Raw genomic sequence first — 20,458 nt, forward strand, 5'->3', positions numbered from 1 at the left:
ACACCCCCCAGTGCTGTCAATAATGCATGTTCAGCCGGGTTGGTTTTTTTTTTTGCTTTTCGCATTTTCCCTGCTTCTATATTTAACACTGCAATGTCCCAGTTTCCACATGAGCTTCTCACACAGCAGGATTTCCTCTACTGTTCCCAGAATGAACAAAGCAAGACGCCATATCGCATATATTTTTTTTTTCATTTGCAAAAGACCAAACCGGTCGTTTGCACATATGCATTGCAAATAACCAACCTAATGCTCGATCGTGCGCTCATGGTGTCATTACGGGCCGAGCAGCGGGAGAGCGGAGACATAATATAGAAGAACAAACAAATAAAAATAGGAATGAAGTGGGTTAGACCATTTTTATCCACTCTGGCTGGCAATAGTAACGCGCTACAGATGGGAGAATTTTTAGCCGACGCGGCCGCACAAGGATGGCTCCTCGTAATTCATTTTAGCTTCAGCAGTCTATGGACTATAAATTGTGTTTAAAGGGAACCATTCACCAGATTTACACCTTATAAACTATGTCCATCACCTTTTAAAGCATATAGATGGGGTTTCTACCAGGGCTGTGGAGTCAGAGTCCATTTTGGTGCAGTCGGACTCTAAAGTAAGAGAAATTGAGGAGTCGGTGGTTTAAGATTATCGACTCCACAGCTGTGGTTCCTACAACCTCTTTATACCAACATAGGTGCCCCTGCATACCTCCAAAAAAGTCTCTTAGGGCCCTTTCACACCGCATTTTTGTCCACATTCATTGGTCTCGTCGAGGCTTGCATTCGAATCTCACCAGCAAAACAGGAGTCGGACATTTGCACCAATTGGACCATAGACTATAATGGAGCCGGCAGAGTGACCATGCACTTTGCCGTGCATAATTTTTGAGCGTGTGCGTCTACTCGATGCGGACCCTCAAGAGATAGTAGACTGTATCTGGGTGCCCGCCTCGAATAGGCATATATGCCCGAAAATGATGTACGGCAGAGCGCACTTTCACTCTGTTGGCACCATTATAGTTTGAGGCTCCATCGGTGAATCCAGTTTTGCGGGGGAGGGACACGTCATTCACTTCCAACATGATAGAAGATGCGGCGTCTGAAGGGACTTGGGTGGTGCTGAGCACGATCTGGAGTCGCCCATCAGACTGGACTAAGAAATTTGAATTCAGCGTGGGACATGAATGAAATGTCTTTTCAGAGGTATGCAGGGGCACCTATGAGGGTTTAAGGGGGTTGTTTGAACCCCATTTACAAGCTTTAAAAGGTGAAGGGTATGGTTTATAAGGTATACAGCTGAGGACAGGTTCCCTTTTAAAAGGGAGAACACACCTCAGCAGTTGGTTACACAGCAGTATGGACTTTATACCAAACTTTAAGGGGAACCAAGGTAAGTGTCCCGCCAATGTTCTGTGTCCCTCATATGAATGGAGCAATGGTCACAAGTTTACTACAGTCCCATTTATTATGGCTAGGACTAAGGCTACATTCACACATCTGTGTGAAATGTCTATGGACAGAACTTGAACCGACAGTTTCATGGATGCAATCACACCTTCATGAAAATCACAGATCCGCTATATTGCTCATTCTGTAACTCATCCTTGGCTTTTACAATTTGAAATTAAAAGTGAAGTTTTAACAAGATATATACAACCCTGGTCCTGCTGGAGACATCTTTGCTTGCTTTCTCATTACTTGAACCTTGGTAGCCCATGACCTGGGCGTCTCCGCTGCAAGACTTCGTTGGGACTGGATGAGTCTGGCTACATGGTGAGCTGACATACGTTTTCCCTTTCCCTTTCCCCTTGTTTTTCATAATTAAATGTTTGGGTTCTTCCTTGTAAATGACTACAAACGTTCTGATTGCCTGCCCACATCAATCAAAAGATAGAGAAGACCAATATCTACAAGATGACCTGCCTCCTGAGGGGATCTAAACAGCTAGCACCCATAATACGTTTTTGGCTAGTTTGCTACTTAATTTACAATGTGACACACAGTGCAGACCAAAAGTTTAGATTTTTCTGTATTTTCATGACTATGAAAATTGTACATTCACACTGAAGGCATCAAAACTATGAATTAACACATGTGGAATTATATACTTAACAAAAAAGTGTGAAACAACTGAAAATATGTCTTATATTCTAGGTTCTTCAAAGTAGCCACCTTTTGCTTTGATGACTGCTTTGCACACTCTTGTCATTCTCTTGATGAGCTTCAAGAGGTAGTCACCGGAAATGGTCTTCCAACAATCTTGAAGGAGTTCCCAGAGATGCTTAGCACTTGTTGGTCCTTTTGCCTTCACTCTGCGTTCCAGCTCACCCCAAACCATCTCGATTGGGTTCAGGTCTGGTGACTGTGGAGGCCAGGTCATCTGGCGTAGCACCCCATCACTCTCCTTCTTGGTCAAATAGCCCTTACACAGCCTGGAGGTGTGTTTGGGGTCATTGTCCTGTTGAAAAATAAATGATGGTCCAACTAAACGCAAACCGGATGGAATAGCATGCCGCTGCAAGATGATGTGGTAGCCATGCTGGTTCAGTATGCCTTCAATTTTGAATAAATCCCCAACAGTGTCACCAGCAAAGCACCCCCACACCATCACACCTCCTCCTCCATGCTTCACGGTGGGAACCAGGCATGTAGAGTCCATCCGTTCACCTTTTCAGCGTCGCACAAAGACACGGTGGTTGGAACCAAAGATCTCAAATTTGGACTCATCAGACCAAAGCACAGATTTCCACTGGTCTAATGTCCATTCCTTGTGTTCTTTATCCCAAACAAGTCTCTTCTGCTTGTTGCCTGTCCTTAGCAGTGGTTTCCTAGCAGCTATTTTACCATGAAGGCCAGCTGCACAAAGTCTCCTCTTAACAGTTGTTGAAGAGATGTGTCTGCTGCTAGAACTCTGTGTGGCATTGACCTGGTCTCTAATCTGAGCTGCTGTTAACCTGCGATTTCTGAGGCTGGTGACTCGGATAAACTTATCCTCAGAAGCAGAGGTGACTCTTGGTCTTCCTTTCCTGGGGCGGTCCTCATGTGAGCCAGTTTCTTGGTAGTGCTTGATGGTTTTTGCAACTGCACTTGGGGACACATTCAAAGTTTTCCTAATTTTTCGGACTGACTGACCTTCATTTCTTAAAGTAATGATGGCCACTCGTTTTTCTTTACTTAGCTGCTTTTTTCTTTCCATAATACAAATCCTAACAGTCTATTCACTAGGACTATCAGCTGTGTATCCACCAGCCTTCTGCACAACACAACTGATGGTCCCAACCCCATTTATAAGGCAAGAAATCCAACTTATTAAACCTGACAGGGCACACCTGTGAAGTGAAAACCATTTCCGGTGACTACCTCTTGAAGCTCATCAAGAGAATGCCAAGAGTGTGCAAAGCATTCATCAAAGCAAAAGGTGGCTACTTTGAAGAACCTAGAATATAAGACATATTTTCAGTTGTTTCACACTTTTTTGTTAAGTTTATAATTCCACATGTGTTAATTCATAGTTTTGATGCCTTCAGTGTGAATGTACAATTTTCATAGTCCGGAAAATACAGAAAAATCTTTAAATGAGAAGGTGTGTCCAAACCTTTGGTCTGTACTGTATAACAAGAACACACAAATGTAACAACTGCTACAAAGGTTCTGTTTTAGACTAGACCAGGTGACTTACAAGTACACATTATTCCGAAAATGTCTGAAAATTAATTAAAATATGATGCGGTGCTTCATTTCCAAACACAATTACTGATTGCTAATTAGCCAGAAGTTGGGAAATAATTTTTTCTTCTTACAATAATATCGGCATGGTAAGGTAATTATGTACCGGCTCCGTAATGACAGACCGAGCCTGTTACCGATTCTGTGCAGATTAGAGGGATGTGAGATTTTCCATTTATATTATTCTAGAAATTTATCCTCGTTTATGTATTTAATGCAGAAAAAGTAAAAGTCTTCTGGCCGCACTGCTGTTTTCGTGAGGTCCATCTTTTCTCCTTTCCATTTGGCTTAAATATTCAGTTTCTGGCCTCATGTAGTTGGCCGAGCCATGAGCGGGCAGCTGTACGGTGCCACACAAAATCTGTACTACGGACTAAAAAATGGGCAGATTTTTAAAACCATTTAAAAGAAAACTAGTCAATTTTTGATTCATAAATCTCCCTCAATTTTTCATAGGGAAAGACCCTCTGCACTTCCATTGGGGCCCAATTATGGCTCAATACGATCTGTAACTCACCAAGTAATTCCATAGTCACCCAATGTCCAGGAGGTTTCCAGATACCCAGAAGAGTAGAAAAATCTCCCAGATGCAGCAAAATCCTATTGAAACCATTTAGATAGCTGACCACCCCCCGTGTTCATTTACTGCATCCAGAAGGGTGGGAATGGGGAGCGACCATCAAATGTGAATCTACTGATGTACCCCAGTCCCCAATCTAATGGTAAAGAATTTTGGAAATTGGTAGGCATACTCAAAACTGAAGAAAAACAGATTCTAGTGGTGACACAACCCTAAGGGAGTGTTCACACTTTTTTTTTTTGCAGAGTTAGGCTATGTTCACACATTGCGTTTTTGTGGCTTTTTTATGCTAATTAAAAGGTGTGTTTTACCAGCAAAAGCTAGGAGATGTCAGAAATCTCATGCACAGACTTTGTTTTATTTTCCTGACTGAATTGGACAACTTTTTGCAGTTTTTTATTTCACCCATAGAAAGTAATAAGTAAGTGCAAAAACGTAGAAAAAAACCACAGGTATCAGGTTCTGCTGCGTTTTTGGTGCAGAAAACTCAGGAACAATAGGCACTGAACTATCGGCATGAAAAATGCAGCAAAAACGCTTTTATGCTTTTTTTGATCGAAAACTGTTTTTACTAAGTACCCTATGTTATTTCTATGCACTATTACTTTATACTTATTTACTTACAGCAGGGTATATGTTCATTTTGTTTCTGTCTTGGGTCCTAAATACTGAACGTGTGCACATTTCCTTAGGGCTACATGCACATTCTTTTTTTTTTTTCTTTGAGGTGTTCAGAAACGACAAGTTTTCTAGTGGAAACTGCTCCTTCTTTGGAGAGTTTTGGCAGAAGTGTTTCATTTCCTTGAGCGGCTTTGAAAAGTTTTTGATGCACATCCAAACACTCCAAAAACGGGCAAAGATTGAAAAAGTTGTCAAACAATTCTCAGTCCGCATACAAAAGGGTAAAATCTCCTCCATTATTGGCAGTAATTTATCCATAGATTGAGGATTACAGAGGAACAGCACAATGCAGATTTCAAAGAAAAAGATGCTACAGGGTTATTATATGTGACGTCTACTAAAACCAACCTGCCGGAGAGGTGGCAGTTCATTTTTGAAGGGTTCGTCCGGTCTTAAAGGGGCTGTCCACTACTTTACCCCCCCCCATGTATCCCCCCCCGGGGCCCCTAAGACTTTTTGTAATTACCTTACGTAGCAGATAATGCCTGTGAGCTGCGCCATCACTGGCCGCTCTCAGGCATCACGTGACCCCCGGCTGCAGCCGGCTCCGACATCCGCTCATGTCACAACAAGTGCTGGCAGCAGCCGGGGGTCACGATCTTCCTGGTTCCACGGTGGATGCCAGGCTGTGGGTGGGGTTACCCCCCGCATCCACCGCGTGCTCTGCCTCTCGCCATTCACTGGGAAAGCGCGCGGTGGATGCTGGGTGTGACGCTGGGGGTAACCCCACCCAGGAGCCACTGCAAGAACCCCAGCGCTGAGTCACGCCTCACTTGTCGCGACGTCAGGGCGGGGGTCACGTGATGTCTGTGAGCAGCCACCGATAGCGCCGCACACAGGCAGTATCAGCAACAGAAGGTAATTACAAAAAGTCTTAGGGGCCCCAGGGGGATACATTGGGGGAGGGTGGAGGGGGGTGAAATAAAGTAGTGGACAACTTCTTTAAGTTACAAGTCTGCAGTCACTCGTCTGCAGACTTGTGAATCCTCACATTATGCACACTGCGCGCTGTGAGGATTCGCCAATGCCGGCGCCAGGAGCATAGGGTGAGTAACCGCAATTATGAGACTTGCATACATGTGTCATGACCCGACTAGATGGGCGCAGCTTTGCTCCATGCAAGTGTATTAAGGGAGGTCGGACACCGTCTAGTTGGAATTTGGCCAGAAGTATGGAAATCACATGAGCACCCACTCCTAGGGGTGGCACCACAGAATCCTTAGAGTGCACAATGTGAGAATTCACAAATATTGTAGCCCAAGGCCGGACAACCCCTTTAAAGGAGGTTACTATAGCACTGTGCTGGTCAGGTGTTCTCTCGCCTTTTGTAAATGGGTAAAATTGCTTGTAAAAACAAGCAACTTTCAATTTACCTCTCTATTGTTAAAAACGGATGGAACGTTTATTACTTGTTGTCGAGGTTCATGGCCACCTCTGTGATCTATGAGCGATGGCCAGTCTCCTAGGCACATGTGGGTCTGAATCTGGCTGGATCTGCTTGCAGTATGGATGAGCGCACCGGTTAGGTCAGTGATGCAACCATGCTGCTGGTCCAGCCTGTCAATCATCAGGAGCGCACAGCCCCCCCACCGCCACCATGGCAAGCAGGAAGCCGAGAGGCAGGGGAGTGGTGCACTTCTGAAGACGGAAGATTGGACAACCCCTTTAATTTTTACATTTAGAACAAATGGTTGCTTTCAGCCATAGCTCATCTCTATTCATTGTATTGGAGTCGAGATGGAATATCCAAGCAACCTATAGGCGATCCGGGCACTAACAAAGCAGCCATGTTTTTCCAATCCTGGCAAACGTCTTAAAAAAAATAAATTTTCTTAAGAAAGTTATAAATTATACAGAACTATATGTTGGAAAACAGGGGCTTGTACTGACGGGATAGGCCACATTTTCCGCCTAGAGGTCCCCAATTACTCGATAAAAATCTGTATTTTACTTTTAGCCTTATTGTTGCTGAGGATGAAAACTAACAGCTGAGGAGCAGAGTTATAGAATATTTATCTGTCCTCACATTACACGCCATTGTCTGGGCTTTTTTGACAGCTGTCACAACAAACACGAAGGCCGGCAGCGCGCTCATAGAAAAGAAAGGCAAGAAAGAGCCCGGGGGGAAATGCTAATCAGCTATGTTAAATTTTTGCTTCCATGCAAACCCTAAGAAAGAATAAAAATAAAAGGACAGCTGTGCCGTTCTGGAATATACTTGGGGGCATAAATCAAATTATACAGAACTATTCTCTCTGTAACATGACGGTGACTTTGGTGTAAGAGGCTCAAGTGCTGGCCGTAGGATGTGGTGCCATTAATTCCACAAGGACACTGGCCATGCTAGAGGGATATTCGTCTTTTTATCAATCTGGAATCGGTTTTATCCTATAGGGTCTTTTCCCCTTTTTGTGCAATTTTTAGTTTTGCTTCAGAAAACATTTATCCTTCCACCAAGATCCATATAGAATTTCTAAAAGAGAATAAAAGTATCCAGTGTAATATGAACATTAATTTACTGGTGAATGCTAGGGGCAGCAGCCTGGAAGAAGGCACGAAGTATCTCAGAAATGACAAATTAGCTGTTTTGCCCACAAAAATAGAGGCTTCTGGCAATAGTTTAGCTATGAATTAAGGACCAGTTTACGCAGCAAAGGTGTCCTGGCTCATCACTAGGTCTAGTGGGAACTACAGTTGCTTAGGTCATCTACTAACTGAAATGGACCGGTCACAAGTTGTTAGGGCAATAACCCACCAGAAATTCATTATACTGATGGGTTTTTGCATTCAAAACCTGCCCCCCTCAAATGAATCAATTTTAATATTTTGTCTAAAAAGAAGAAATAATATAGCACGCTCCATATATAGATCTCGAGAGAGAGGCTGTCCAAGTATAATACAAGAAAGGGGTATAAAAAAAAAAAAAGGGCGGTCCGGAGGGGGGTGCCGAGAACAGAGTCCAGAGGGGAGCGCCGAGAACAGAATCCAGAGGGGAGCGCCGAGAACAGAGTCCAGAGGGGAGCGCCGAGAACAGAGTCCAGAGGGGAGCGCCGAGAACAGAGTCCAGAGGGGAGCGCAGAAAACAGAATCCAGAGGGGAGCGCAGAAAACAGAATCCAGAGGGGAGCGCAGAAAACAGAATCCAGAGGGGAGCGCAGAAAACAGAATCCAGAGGGGAGCGCAGAAAACAGAGTCCAGAGGGGAGCGCAGAAAACAGAGTCCAGAGGGGAGCGCAGAAAACAGAGTCCAGAGGGGAGCGCAGAAAACAGAGTCCAGAGGGGAGCGCAGAAAACAGAATCCAGAGGGGAGCGCAGAAAACAGAGTCCAGAGGGGAGCGCAGAAAACAGAATCCAGAGGGGAGCGCAGAAAACAGAATCCAGAGGGGAGCGCAGAAAACAGAATCCAGAGGGGAGCGCAGAAAACAGAATCCAGAGGGGAGCGCAGAAAACAGAATCCAGAGGGGAGCGCAGAAAACAGAATCCAGAGGGGAGCGCAGAAAACAGAATCCAGAGGGGAGCGCAGAAAACAGAATCCAGAGGGGAGCGCAGAAAACAGAATCCAGAGGGGAGCGCAGAAAACAGAATCCAGAGGGGAGCGCAGAAAACAGAATCCAGAGGGGAGCGCAGAAAACAGAATCCAGAGGGGAGCGCAGAAAACAGAATCCAGAGGGGAGCGCAGAAAACAGAATCCAGAGGGGAGCGCAGAAAACAGAATCCAGAGGGGAGCGCAGAAAACAGAATCCAGAGGGGAGCGCAGAAAACAGAATCCAGAGGGGAGCGCAGAAAACAGAGTCCAGAGGGGAGCGCAGAAAACAGAGTCCAGAGGGGAGCGCAGAAAACAGAGTCCAGAGGGGAGCGCAGAAAACAGAATCCAGAGGGGAGCGCAGAAAACAGAATCCAGAGGGGAGCGCAGAAAACAGAATCCAGAGGGGAGCGCAGAAAACAGAATCCAGAGGGGAGCGCAGAAAACAGAATCCAGAGGGGAGCGCAGAAAACAGAATCCAGAGGGGAGCGCAGAAAACAGAATCCAGAGGGGAGCGCAGAAAACAGAATCCAGAGGGGAGCGCAGAAAACAGAATCCAGAGGGGAGCGCAGAAAACAGAATCCAGAGGGGAGCGCAGAAAACAGAGTCCAGAGGGGAGCGCAGAAAACAGAATCCAGAGGGGAGCGCAGAGAACAGAATCCAGAGGGGAGCGCAGAGAACAGAATCCAGAGGGGAGAGCAGAGAACAGAATCCAGAGGGAAGCGCAGAGAACAGAATCCAGAGGGGAGCGCAGAAAACAGAATCCAGAGGGGAGCGCAGAAAACAGAATCCAGAGGGGAGCGCAGAAAACAGAATCCAGAGGGGAGCGCAGAAAACAGAATCCAGAGGGGAGCGCAGAAAACAGAATCCAGAGGGGAGCGCAGAAAACAGAATCCAGAGGGGAGCGCAGAAAACAGAGTCCGGAGGGGAGCGCAGAAAACAGAATCCAGAGGGGAGCGCAGAAAACAGAATCCAGAGGGGAGCGCAGAAAACAGAATCCAGAGGGGAGCGCAGAGAACAGAATCCAGAGGGGAGCGCAGAGAACAGAATCCAGAGGGGAGAGCAGAGAACAGAATCCAGAGGGAAGCGCAGAGAACAGAATCCAGAGGGAAGCGCAGAGAACAGAATCCAGAGGGAAGCGCAGAGAACAGAATCCAGAGGGAAGCGCAGAGAACAGAATCCAGAGGGGAGCGCAGAGAACAGAATCCAGAGGGGAGCGCAGCATATGCACAGTATGCAGAAGATGATGCCTGTACAGCTCACTTTAATGCACAGGATGCCACTGAACTCTTTCAGACTCAGGACTCTTCTTCGGCGATAGAGCAGAGCCTACAACATGTTCTACATATTGTAGTCAAGTAGACTAATTCAGAAGAGATAATGGGCTTTGAATTAACAATACAAGGCGTTGAACTGGTGCAAAAGCATTTCACAGAAACCGCTATAAAAAGCCGTCGCACTACAGAATTCCCTTACTCTACAGCTTTAAAGTAGCAGCATGGAGAGGAGTCCTAGTTTGCAGGAGACATCTGCCTTGTGGCAAAGACTCGGCTGTGAAGTGGAAAGAGGGGGAGTTGCTTAATTGACACCAATCCGAGGTGAAGAAGCTGCTGCAACAATTCAACCTTTTAATGTGTTACTTCTTTACAACCTCTATCTCTCGACACCCCTTCACTCCGCCAGGTACGTTTATCAATCCTGGTTTGATCCTGAAGAAAAAAACGCCACTTACACTCAAATGTGGACGTTCAGGTTTCTCACATTTAATAGATAATAAAGACACCAGCTATATATTATTCTGTCCATTTTTGCAAAAAAAGAACAAAGTGTACACTTAACTATATTGAAAGTGTATGTAGCTACTATTCCTGGCTAATGCCTTAATTTACAATTGAGGAGGGCCAGGAAAAAAAATACCAAATATATTGTAAATGCACAGCTGATTACAGAATAATACGTGGCTAATGAATCATTTTTTGTCGTCAAAGTATCAACTGAACATTTAACACTAATTTGACAGAAGTTTTAACAGAGGTCCAGAGGGGAGCGCCGAGAACAGAGGTCCAGAGGGGAGCGCCGAGAACAGAGGTCCAGAGGGGAGCGCCGAGAACAGAGGTCCAGAGGGGAGCGCCGAGAACAGAGGTCCAGAGGGGAGCGCCGAGAACAGAGGTCCAGAAGGGAGCGCCGAGAACAGAGCCTCCAGGGGGAAACCCGAGAACAGAGGTCCAGAGGGGAGTTCCGAGAACAGAGGTCCAGAGGGCAGCGCCGAGAACAGAGGTCCAGAGGGCAGCGCCGAGAACAGAGGTCCAGAGGGGAGCGCCGAGAACAGAGGTCCAGAGGGGAGCGCCGAGAACAGAGGTCCAGAGGGGAGCGCCGAGAACAGAGGTCCAGAGGGGAGCGCCGAGAACAGAGGTCCAGAGGGGAGCGCCGAGAACAGAGGTCCAGAGGGGAGCGCCGAGAACAGAGGTCCAGAGGGGAGCGCCGAGAACAGAGGTCCAGAGGGGAGCGCCGAGAACAGAGGTCCAGAGGGGAGCGCCGAGAACAGAGGTCCAGAGGGGAGACCCGAGAACAGAGGTCCAGAGGGGAGCGCCGAGAACAGAGGTCCAGAGGGAAACCCGAGAACAGAGGTCCAGAGGGGAGCGCCGAGAACAGAGGTCCAGAGGGGAGCGCCGAGAACAGAGGTCCAGAGGGGAGCGCCGAGAACAGAGGTCCAGAGGGGAGCGCCGAGAACAGAGGTCCAGAGGGGAGCGCCGAGAACAGAGGTCCAGAGGGGAGCGCCGAGAACAGAGGTCCAGAGGGGAGCGCCGAGAACAGAGGTCCAGAGGGGAGCGCCGAGAACAGAGGTCCAGAGGGGAGCGCCGAGAACAGAGGTCCAGAGGGGAGCGCCGAGAACAGAGGTCCAGAGGGGAGCGCCGAGAACAGAGGTCCAGAGGGGAGCGCCGAGAACAGAGTCCATAGTAGACTCATGCTATCCCCACAAGTTTTGTGGCTGTCTAACAGCCGCGAAACATGCGCTTGCAGAGACTCGAACATGTCACTCGAGCACCCGCGATACTCTGTGCATACGCGAGTACCGAAGGCAAACTCAAGTAATGAGCACTTGCACTCATCACTAGTTGCCACCTGTTCAAATGAGCCAATAAATACATCAGTTTTTTTGCATGGAATCTGCTATTGAGAGTTGCCCACTTTCTTAGCTTTGCTATGTACCATAGTTTGGTGGGTTGCAACCGGTGGGTTACCTGCACTTTCTCTGCATATATAATGAGCCCGGCTTTGCTTGCCTGCTTAGGAAAGAGGCTTTTCCCTGTTGCAATCACTAATAGAGATGGAGACCTGCTTTCACTACTAGGGGAGTGTACTCGATTCAGCAATGACTACTGGGGGGAAAATTAGCCTGGAACCTGCTGTAACTATTAGGAAAGTGGTAACTTCTGTTATTATGGAGGAAAAAGCCTCCTCTGGCTAATACTTAACTTTTAGAGCTCTCTCCTAATGGTTTGCACAGTCTTGTAGCTGAAGGACCAAGACGACTACTAAGCAACCACTATTAAGAGTTTTATTTAGCGGTGCAGCATCACCAATGACTGATCGCTGTTTGGAACGCTGAAAAATAATTTATTGTTTTGGAGTTTATTGTACATTTTGATGACTTGCTTTTCTTTGTTAGGCGCACATGAACAGCACAATGTCAGCAAATGAGACCTAATAAATTTAGACTGCAGATGTGCATTATCCACAAGATTGAAGAGTAGACTGAGGGCATCCCGGCTGACATCTGCTTTATGAATCTGCTACATGGATTTGCTGTGTTCACATTACAGTTGCCTTTTCAGCAAAAACATCTGAAGCCTTTTTATTTTTTTAATTCAGTTTGGTATTTTAGGTTTACATAATATATTGTTCTTATTGTTGTGGTTAAAAGAAAGAAATCAATCATATTATGTTCATTCCACTAAAAAAAAAAAAAAAAAAAAATTGTGAATTTTGGAAAGTTGAAACTTTAAAAACAGATGTTCGATTTTTGTTTTCTAGGCAGTAAATGTTATATAACCACTTAAAGCCTTTCCAACTTCGGCTGGCATATAAAAAAAAGACTACAGGAGTGAAGTGGAAACCTGATTCACTTTCTGTACAGATGATTCCAGGCTTCTTAGGGATTCATTTGTCAATCAAATTTGACATACAAACTTTACTGGGCTGTCCGGAACTTTATCATTGATGACCTATCCTTGGGATAGGTCATCAATATCTGATTAGTGTGGGTACAACACCCGGCACCCCCGCAGATCAGCTGTTCCCGATGCTGGTGACCCAGATGCGGCCACTATACAGTTGACAAAGCTGTGCTGTGCAGCTCCGCAACTGAGGACTTACAGCTGCCTCAGACACCGCGAACAGCTGATGTACGGAGGTGCGGAGTGTCACACCCCCACCTATCAGATATTAATGACCTATCCTAAGGATAGGCCATCAATGTAAAAACGTAAAAACTCCCAGACAAACTCTTTGTTAAAAATACTTATTTCCGTATATTTTTATAGAGGACTTCTTTTCAGATGCGATTGATTAAAGTATATATATCACGATATTCTTATAAAAAAAATGTATCGGTTTATTCTTGGGATTGTCCGTTAAAAAGAACAATTGCAGTAGTTACATAAAGTAGGTCAAATAGTTACAAAGAGATTGATTCATGAGTGTCCATCTTTCCTTGGACCCTGAAGGATATCTCCCATCAATCTGTGTCAAGCACTTGTCCGGGTAAAGCAGGTGTCTCCTTGGGCCTACATCGGCAGCTATTTCCTCAGCCAGCGTAGATCCTCGTACAGTGTCCTATGAAATGGCCCGCTAGACCCTCCTTATGTCTTACAGGGGTTATATAACCCCCTCATAGCATCTGTTCATCATATATGGCACGGAGCCAAAAATAGCACTTTGTGATATCAGCTAAAAACCCTAGCACGATGGCTGATGCAATCTTATGCAATGTATGATACAGAATTCAGAATAAAAAAATTAATATCCGCAATTAATATTTAACACTCTTTAACCAAATTTCAGCAAAAGCATAAAGAAAATTAAAGATAATGACCTCAAGATTCTGGATCTCAATCTTGGGTTCAAGTAATATGCAATTTATTTAGGGGGACTCTACAGGGAATAATGACTATGTAATTTCACATTTAGTTGCCTATTTGGAAGCATCATTTCCAAATTTTTCAAATTCCTCGGCAGAAAGGGGCCAAACTCTATATAAACCCAACCCAGAAGTAGGCGTTCTGAGGTAGTGTTTGTAGCAGCGTTTGGGGCTGGCGTCGATCACCCCCTCTTACCAAGCATGTTTGCATATTTTCTGATGGGTCCACATTATTTCACTTCAAGAGGCAACAGATATTCTGGTTGTAACATAGGCATGAAATATGGCCAGATGTTTGGCTTAATTGGCCTAAATGTGAGTGAAATAAAACTGCCCATATTTCGTCTTCTTGGCTCTCACGTGACCTTGCCGATGTTCTCATCATGACAAAACTATCAAGGCCTCAAACAATGGAGTTCTCTACAGCAGAAATGAGCAAACTTTTTCTGGATTCACAATGAATCTGTCCTCGGCATGGACTGGTGAATAAAGCAGCCCCCCCACCAGTATTAGTATGAAACCCCTTCCCCAATGTAGACATAAGTGCTCAGTTCAGAGTGAATGTATTACCAAAAGGAAGCAGGCGGCTGCCAGACCCTTTTGGCAGCAGCTTAGGCTGGGTTCACATATATCCCAAGTTCTGTCTGTTAAAAGGCCACAGTGTGAACGTGCACCAACAAATTCCACTTATATCTACATTTCTTCAGTTTTGCTTTAGTTTCTTGTACTTTGTACATACAGGGGCATGGCTCCCCCTTTTTGGGCTGTGCATCTTGTCTTTGTAGCTTTCTAACGGCAAGTTTTGAAATGGTCAGATCTGGGTCCTGATCTGCCCGTCTATTTTAAGGTCTGCTGACAAATAGTGAGGTGAACTACAAGAGTTAGGTACTATCCTGATTGGGGTCACCTTGTCGTGGTGGGATGGCTTTTATGCTCTTTTGATCCAAATAGTGTCAACTAAATAACCCATGTAATTTACTTCTACCATTACTATTTATTTACTGTGCGGTATCTGCTCACTTGTTTTTATCTTTAGTTCTGTAGGTTCACATATATCTTGTGCTCTACTATGAGCAATGTGTCGAAGTTTCCTTTTAATTCCCCCAAAAAAACAGTATAATGCAGTAGATGGAATCACTTTGGAATCCATCTAGCCCCTGTTCAGGTGACCCACCATGCTATTAAGGTCATCCAAAAAATGGACACTGCCGGTCTAGAGTCCAAAGTGACGCAGTCTTCCCCATTCTACTGGATGGCTCCATTGGGGATCCTGCCTAAACCCTGTTTTTCAGGGATTTAGACTGAAACCCTGGTACAGCTCAGATCACAGGATAAATATGAAATAGGCCTCATCTCCTTTAAGAAAAATAAGTAGTAGACGGGTTAACCCTTTCTTCCACTGACATCTGCTATTGAGGAAGAGTTGGGACAGCACTGTATACATTGGATGGTTGTACGGCCCTGCCAAAATCAGTGCCGTTGGCAAAGATTCATCCAATTTGACAAGGCAAAGAAAAAAAAAAGAAAAATCTGGCTAATTAAAATTTTAGAATTAGAAATTACGGGAAGATGACAAAGCAATTTTCAAACTGGGGGCAATTATTCCATAAAGGGGCTGACTTTAAAGGGGTTTTCCCATGAACAAAGTTAATTTTACTCAATAGATCTTGGAATAATAATAACTTCCACAATTGGATGTGTTTAAAAAAAATGTTCCTGTGCTGAGATAATCTTATAAATGTGCCCCTGCTGTGTACTGTGTAATGGCTGTGTCTGACTGTACATGGACATGGTCTCATCATACAACATCTGCACAGGGGAGGAAGTAAAAAAGTATACAGACATTACAGCATAATTCTTTCTTTGAGGTAAAACATGTTTTAAAAATTGGCAGGGAAGTGTTTTACCTAGCACAAAAAATCAGCTGTGATCCCGTGCTGTCCTGTCTGTATACTCTCTTTTGCTTCCTCCCCTGCCCAGGAGCTGTGGTATGATCAGACCATGTTCCTGCACGGTCAGACACAGCCATTACACAGTACACAGCAGGGACACATTTATAAGATTATCTCAGCACAGGAACATTTTTTTAAACAAATCTAATTGTGGAAGTTATTATTAATCCAAGATCTATTGCTTATAAACAAGTTTAAAATTAATTTTGTTCGTGAGAGAACTCCTTTAATTTGGTAAAATTTGGACTAGAAATAGGATTATGCCACCAATGCTGGATCGGCGTGGGTTCTGCCCACTGTCAGAGTCATCAGGTACTGAATTTAGTAACGCAAAATTCAGATCAAACAAGGGCAATCACAAGAGGTCTATCATTTCTTTTTAATGTAATGGGGAAAAAAAATCATATAAAAAAAAATGGACGCAAATGTAAGAAATAGCAGTATGCTTATTTAATCATTAAAAAAGCATTAATTAATCCATTAATCCATAATACACAAGTGATAAAAACTGTCTGCTTCAGAAGCCAATGGTGCATTTCTGATTACTCTTCTGGAAAAGCATCAGTGGTGACAGTCATATAGCTTTTACCTGCTGTGCTCTATGGATTGAATGATGGAGTGCTAGATGCAATTGCTGGATAATCTATTAATTTCAAATACTCTGGTTTTGCTTGTGGAGTGCCCTTTGCATCGAGAGTGTCTGAAGCCCCCCCTGCTACGCCTCAAGTCTCCTGAGCGCCTGAAAAACTACTAAAAACTGAAAAAAAGATTGACTGAGCACTCAGACTACAGCTATCTTTTGAAAACTATGGAGCGGAATGAGGGGGGGGGGGAAAAAGAAGAAATATGGTACTGCTTTCTTCTAGTAAGTGTTTTATCTCACCCACAGCTGGATTCACAGCTACACTGCTCAGTACTGCTGTATGTGGTTGTAAGGGGGTGACAAAGGCTGTAATATGCCTCTCCCTCTCTAAACAGTGTTTGTACCAAGTGTATGGTTTTGTTATATTTTGGTGACTATATTAATATATAAATCTGCATTGTTTTATAGGCATTAATGTACACAGTCAATGTAATGTATTGTGATTATTGTATAATGTTATTTATATATAGTATATAGGGAAAGCATAGGACACTGCCTAGGGCTTAGTTAGTGATAGATAGGAATATTGGGGCTGATAGCAGTGGTGGCTATATATTACTAGATAGAAGATCAGGCAGAGTTTAGAGTATAGGAAGTTTAGTGCACGTTATTAGTGGGTGAATACGGCAGTTCATTGGTGGCGGGAGAAGTTTGCCCAGCGACCAGCGGAGACGGTTGATGAATCAGCTCTGTCAGAGATGTGGTAGTTCGTGGTAACGTTTAAGGTTGTGCTGGAGGAAGACTGAGGAGAAGTTCAGGGCCCTGGGCGCTGAAGGTCAATAGAGATACAGACCGATGATGGAAAGAGAGTTAGGCAGCTTGGGGTATGATAAAGCGGTAGAGAACAAAGAGGAGAACGGACGGGGACATACTGGAGGAGAGTAGGACCGTGTTTTGGAAAGCTGTGGTATCGGGAAAACTAACTCTGAGGATAGGACAGGACGGGTCAGTAGAGGAAGCTGAAACTAACGGTGATGTCCAAAAACACCGTATCTGTGACTAAAACTGGACAAGAGTTAAGTAAAGTTGGCTTTTATATAAGAGACTGTGTGTGACCGTGATTGCTCGTCTTCAACCACTGGACTCCAAAAGAAGACGGAGGGACAACAAGGGATTGTGAGTGTTGTGCGCTACATGCAAATCACAATACAACACGAACATTATCTTTTATTTGTGGGCGGTCAGGGTGAGCATATACCACAACAGCAGTCCCTCGCCACTACTACCACCCTGCACCCCCCTCACATGGTCATCTGTGCTGCTGTTGCCTTTGAACATGTGCTACATAGAGACAGCAGAGCAGGGATGTCTCATGTCTGTGTGTGCAGTGGATGGGAGACATCAGAGGAGCTAGTCTTTACCCACTAGCTTTCAGACGACTGAAAACTAGAGAGAGTGCCTTCAGAGGGGAAAACGCAGGCTAGAATTCCAAAAATAGTGTTAATCCTGATGTAAAAACATGACAACCTCCTCTGAAAAGTAACCTAAGATGATAGGTACGTTCTTTAAGCCAAAAAGGGTGCTTTGGCAACGCACTCACAAACTGGACGCCTACTCGTATGTCACAATACACACACAGCTGAAATGTGGTGCAGTCGCAGACTAAATAACCATCATTTCCTAGGAGCTCATCACAATGTCAGGTTTATTATTAGAATTCCTACAGGAGCTAATTTTCATGACTGGTTGCTCTCACAGATTAAAAAGGTGGAACAGGCTGTCATGGCTCAGTGCCGCTCACCAAGAGTGGAGAGAAGGAATAATAATTATATTAGTGGATAGAACTTATTAAATGAGCGGGAAATCTGCTTTCACCATGACAGAAAAGTTAATCTGCGTGTAAAATATTGAGCACTCTAGGAGAACCAGACTCACAAATGGAGAAAACTAACAATGACCCTTCAAAAGGTTTTTAAGGTAGAAGAAGGAAGGGCCTTATTAGGAGCGATAACTCATTGTAGCCCCACTACGCCATCCAGTGCCGAGATACCCACACACAACTATATCCTCAACCAATCACCTTCACTACTATGAGACGTAGTCAGTGATCTGACCTCATATCTCCAACGCTCCCTGACGGCTCAATAGCTGTAAAGTCATGCAAGTCAAATGTATGTATGTATGTATATATTATGTTCACAGGTGCAATGATTGCAGTTGCAGACGGTGCGACCGCGACGGTGTGGGAGGGAGGTCCATCGATGCCAATTTCACATTGATGTGAGTCCTCGGAAAGCACATTCAGGTGAAACGTATTGGTGCAGAGGCCTCTCAGTGAATGGAAGTGATGTCATGCTCTGCCCGTACCGGAATGCCAAAGTCAGCTGCCAGCGATAGAAGAGGAGGCCGCACAATGTGGGAGAAGGATGGAGAGTAGAATTGTTTATTTTTAAAATGTGCTGTAAAAGAAAGAAAAGGGCCCAGGATGGGGACATTATACGAGAATGGGGGACAGTATATCAGGAATGGGGTACATTATACCAGGATGGGTGACATTATACTAGGACATTGGGAAAATATACCAGGGATGGGGGACACTATACCAGGGATGGGGGACACTATACCAGGGATGGGGGACATTATACCAGGATACAAGAGATAGGGCCCAGGATGGGGGAGATTATTACAAGAAGGAGCCAGGATGGAGGACATTATTACATGGGGGCGAACACGTATATGTCTTTATAGAATTTAGAACACTACAAGGGCCCATACATCTGGTCAACATGCAGGTGGGGGCCCAGGGCCCATGGGACTTCTTGTTACGCCACTATATAAAACTATTGAAAGCTTCAAAAACCGGTAAGGTGTGTTTTTTCCTAAATTACTACCGAGCAAGTGATTATTGGAGGTTTTAGGGAACATCTGAAATGTTTGTTACATTTCAGACCCGGGGCGTGCATAGAAATATGAAGGGGCCCCATAGCGAAGGTCCAAATTTGTCCCCACTGGCTGCATCTGAACCCCTCCCTCCCACTCTTTCTGACCACTTACATGCTATGGTTGCTCCAATCAGGTCAGTATTATGTCGCTGCTAGAGGGAAGCCCTGAGAACCGCCTCCTAACCGCCGGCATCCGCAGACCCTCTTGAGTAGTTGGCCTGGCACAACGTCGTGTGTGTATCATACAGCAACAATGATGTCGAATCAGGCCAACTAGTCAAAAGGAGACTCGGTTGCCATAAGGGAAGAGGCAGCTCACTAGCAATTCTGCCCTGCAGCCACATAATAATGGCCTAGCCGCTAGACCAGGATCCTCTCGCTGCATCCATTTCAGGAGTTCTTGGTGACTGGAATTACAGCGACCATACACATTAGATAACTGTCGGCAGAAACATCTTTTGGCCAACAGCTATATCTCCTGACCAAACACACACAAAAGAGCTCAATTCTCCCACAAACAGGACTCCTCTGGCAGCGGCTTACTCTGTGCAGAACAACAGTATCAACTGATGAAATCCCAACATGTCGATCATTCTATCCTATGACATCAACATCATCTGTCGGGGAGTAGTCGGGAAGCCCCATACACATTAGACTACATTTGGATGAATTCGCCAATATCAAACAAATGGACCGATAGTCTTATCTACATGGGGGCTGTGACAATACAGCTTATAATCTTAATTAGCCAGAAGATTACATTTGTTAAGTCAAGAGAAATACACATACATTTACAAGTCCACAGAAACACAAAGATAATAGTCTATTTCAAGAAGGACAGACCAGTATTTGTATAACCCCGATTTTTATCTCCTTTTGGGTTTGGAAACAATGATATTTGCTCATATGCTAATTACATATTGTACTAAAAGCCAGCTGAATGTTGATTTAAAGAGCCCACTGTATACCAACTATGTAAATTGATTAGCTCAAACAATGAGATCTGAGCTGCCCTTCCCCACCAACCTGTGACTGAAGACTTTACACAGAGGTAAATATAAACAGGGATGTCTGTACTGCTGCAAGCAGAATCAAGGAGCATCAGAAAGACTTTACAAGGAGAATGAGAGACATCCTTCAGGACAGTAGATGGACAGCATGGCGGCTCCATCCAAAGAGACACAGATTTGGATTCTACATGATTCTAGTTTAAGGGTATATAGCCCTGACTGGAAAGATACAGATCTGCTCCATTTACTATCAGAGAGACCATGGATACATTTGGGGAGACCAGGCTGGGACAATGAAGTCACCTGGCCCCATGAATATGTTATTTG

At 44.7% G+C, this 20,458-nt stretch overlaps 1 protein-coding gene across 4 annotated transcripts in view; it reads right to left on the reverse strand.

Annotated features, from left to right (window-relative positions):
* The window catches only part of APP (amyloid beta precursor protein), a 248,504-nt gene that overhangs the window by 156,333 nt on the left and 71,713 nt on the right, over window positions 1-20,458 (reverse strand). The window lies entirely within an intron of this gene.

The sequence above is a fragment of the Phyllobates terribilis genome, unplaced genomic scaffold, assembly GCF_046119375.1.
Source record: "Phyllobates terribilis strain yellow unplaced genomic scaffold, ASM4611937v1 Scaffold_2__4_contigs__length_985480577, whole genome shotgun sequence".
In the NCBI taxonomy this organism is placed as follows: Eukaryota; Metazoa; Chordata; class Amphibia; order Anura; family Dendrobatidae; genus Phyllobates; species Phyllobates terribilis.